This window comes from Bombus fervidus, unplaced genomic scaffold (assembly GCF_041682495.2).
Source record: "Bombus fervidus isolate BK054 unplaced genomic scaffold, iyBomFerv1 scaffold0050, whole genome shotgun sequence".
Taxonomy (NCBI): domain Eukaryota; kingdom Metazoa; phylum Arthropoda; class Insecta; order Hymenoptera; family Apidae; genus Bombus; species Bombus fervidus.
In genome coordinates, this window is record NW_027212613.1 from 65001 (window position 1) to 68447 (window position 3447).

General features: G+C 48.7%; 2 non-coding genes across 2 annotated transcripts in view; both read right to left on the reverse strand.

Annotated features, from left to right (window-relative positions):
• LOC139997292 (large subunit ribosomal RNA) overlaps positions 1-95 on the reverse strand; it is a 4174-nt gene extending 4079 nt beyond the window's left edge. The window contains exon 1 of the ribosomal RNA XR_011802696.1: positions 1-95. This exon is cut by the window's left edge and continues 4079 nt beyond it. This is a non-coding gene — a ribosomal RNA (large subunit ribosomal RNA).
• A 2128-nt stretch (positions 96-2223) lies between these two features.
• On the reverse strand, positions 2224-2378 carry LOC139997295 (5.8S ribosomal RNA). The gene has a single exon (XR_011802699.1). It is a non-coding gene; the product is annotated as a 5.8S ribosomal RNA (ribosomal RNA).
• Positions 2379-3447: the final 1069 nt, after the last annotated feature.

Consider the following 3447-nt stretch of genomic DNA (forward strand, 5'->3'; position numbering starts at 1 on the left):
CGCTCGCCGCTACTAAGGAAATCCTTGTTAGTTTCTTTTCCTCCGCTTAGTAATATGCTTAAATTCAGCGGGTGATCTCGCCTACTCTGAGGTCGCTTCAACGTCACGACACGGTGACAATTTTTTTTTTCAAAGAAAAAAAAATTTCGTGCCATGTGGGCGCGATTCGAGAAAAGCAAGACGGTTTGATAACAATGCGACAGAGGGTCTTTATTTTTATTTCTCTCTCCGAGAATCGCCTCAAAGAGAAAAAAAAATAAAAAAAAAAAATTAATTCGAATAGAATCGAGAACCTTATATTCTATCTCGATCGAGAAACGTTTTATGCATCTCGCCAAAGTGCCTTTTAAACTTCGTTCGTCGTATCATGTTCGAGCTAAGACTCACGCAAGACACCCGTAACGATCTCCGGTTTTTAACGCCCGTCCTCTTTGTATAATATATATATATATATATACACGTGTTATGTATAATATATCTCCCGTAGCCGTTTCTCTCTTCTCGACGATTCCAGCGGTTCCTTGTTTTCGCCTGTTATTGCTGGCACAGAGATCGAACACGCGACATGTATATAACATATCGGTTTCTTTGCTCTGTACCAACGACGAAAACGCACGGGAACTCACGCAAGTGGAAAAGCGAGCGCGAGACGTACACAACGGGGTGAATTTATTACTCGGGGACTGGACGACCGGCGATACGTTAGGATGCGCGGTCCAGCGATAGACGACGAAGAGACATGGGATGACCAACGATCTCTTTTTCTCTAATACTCGGAGCGCCGAATCGCCTTAAAGCAAAAAAAAATCACACGCGCGTACGTCGTACGTACGGCGCGTGTATACCTCGTCTCTAATCAAGTTTCGTTAGTCTTTCTCGAGCCTCGCCAAAGAGGATCGTTCTCTTCCTCTGCGCGATCTCTCCGTGCCAATGTCAGAGATTATTCTCTTTCGCACGACGACGAAAACGACTATTTTCGACGATCCGAACAACTTTGTAACGGACTCACATGCACATCTTAAAATCGAGTACAGAAACGTTGCGCAACACCGTGAGCTTTTCTCTTCTTCGTCACCCTTAAATATAGCCGATCGTAGACGCACGCTAGATCGTAACACACTTTTCGTTGATTTCCGACGAACGTGGCTTTGGGCCAGGCGCGCGGGCAGAGAGATACGCGACCGACGGGGAAAAATTCGTCCCGATACATGTACGCGTACTCTCCGATCTCCGCGCAACGCTGGGGATCATCTCCCTAAGTCATCAGCGTTCGAAGAAATCTCGTGTGTCCGTTCCCGGATCTACGGCTTTCTCTGGGTTCGCGAAGAACAGAAAAAAGCACAGAGGATGAAAAACGCAACGACGACCCATCGATGCGACGGTCCTCGTTGTCTTCTCGTCAGTCGTCTCGCGCCTGCAGAATACATCTCTGCCGCACGAACAGACGGAGTGGGTATTCGATCCCTGGGGCTGTACGAGTAAAAACATCTTGATGAAAAGACGGTTGTGTTTCTTTAAGGCACACAGTTTTTCGTTACGCCACCAAGTTTAGGTTTAGGTTTTAATATCTTGGTTCTCTTTTCTCTCCTCTCTCGACTGACTTTGTTCAAAAATATTTTTGCTTTCTCTCAGTCTCGCCAAAAATTCATTTAAGACGACGTCGGGGGCGCGGTCATTCGTGCTTATCGAAGACTAACAAAACGTAGCAGAGGCTGATACAAAAAGAAAAAAAAAATCGGCCACGAAGAAAACTCGCTCTGTGTATCTCGATAACCGCGTCGACGACGACGGTTCTCTCCGCGCTCTTTTAATTCGTATCCTTCTTCTTGCGCTTCGTCCGACTCAGAAACGTTCGTAAAACACGAACGACGGCGGGTTGTCAAGCCAAGAAGGGACAGAGAAGAGACGGAGGTAGTTTTGCGAGTCTCCCGTGAACGCGATAGATTTTTCATATATATTTGTATCGAGAGCATGCGTACGCCGGTCTCCACACGATCCAGCGACGAACGCCGACGAACGTCCAACAATCGCTCGTACGTCGCGTACGAGCCCTCGACCGCTCTTTAATTCGTATTCTTTTGCTTGGCGCTCGTCCTCCGACTCAGAAACGTTCGTTTAAAGATAAAACGAACGACGGCGGGCTGTCGACGAGGCAAGAAAGAACAGAGAGATACGGACCGAGAGCAACGATACGCAACGCAAGCAGTCTTAGGTTTACGTGAGCAACCCTCAGCCAGGCGTGGTCCAGGAATTGTATCCGTGGACCGCAATGTGCGTTCGAAATGTCGATGTTCATGTGTCCTGCAGTTCACACGTTGACGCGCAATTAGCTGCGTTCTTCATCGACCCACGAGCCAAGTGATCCACCGTTCAGGGTAATCGTTTATGCATGGATTTTTGTTTGTGTACTCAGGTTTTTGTACTCTTATTCTCGGTTCGAAAGAAGCCGATATCCGACAAACGTCCGACCAACGGGAATCGAACGCGCGGAAGTCGCCATATGATTGACGACACGAAAATACGTTCGAAAACGAAATCGGACGGACTGCGCGACGACACACGCAGCCCGCCGACCGGGCGTAAAGTGCATTATAATATATAACAACCAACGAGATCGAAGCTCCGTTCGTCAGGAAACGACGGGGATATAACACCCGATTCTGAATCCTCTGTACAGCACACGATCTCGCGAAGAAAGCGCACGGTGGCTAGCCCATGATATATATATATGTTCGTTCCTCTCGTCCAGTTATTCGAAGCAAACAGCCGATATGCATCTCCATCGTTCGGGTAAAAAAAAATCGATGGGACGCGCACGGTCGTAGTCTTCCTCGCGCGGTCGTTTCTTCCCGATAGCCAGAAGCAGAGTTTGAAAAACTCTAGCGACGGAACGAGGCATTAGACTCTCGACAACGAGGATACAGACACGGCCGGCGGTCCCCTCTGAATCGACTTCGGTGGTTCAGGTAAAAATAAAAAAAATCGATGGGACGCGCACGGTCGTCCTTCCTCTTCCTCGCGCGCGGTCTATTCTTCCCGATAGCCAGAAGCAGAGTTTGAAAAACTCTAGCGACGGAACGAGGCATTAGACTCGCGACAACGAAGATAGAGAGACGGCCGGCGGTCCCCTCTGAATCCACTTTGGTCGCTCAGGTAAAAATAAAAAAAAATTCGAAAGGGACGCGCACGGTCGTCCTTCCTCTTCCTCGCGCGGTCTTTTCTTCCCGATAGCCAGAAGCAGAGTTTGAAAAACTCTAGCGACGGAACGAGGCATTAGACTCTCGACAACGAGGATAGAGAGACGGCCGGCGGTCCCCTCCGAACGGATGGCGACAACGACGACTAAAGCGCGAAAAATCGCGACGAAAAGGAACGCATCTCCGTTCAGGTGTATGTGTGTGCGTGCGTTTAAAAAAAATTCGATGGGACTCGCAGCCATCGGCCTCG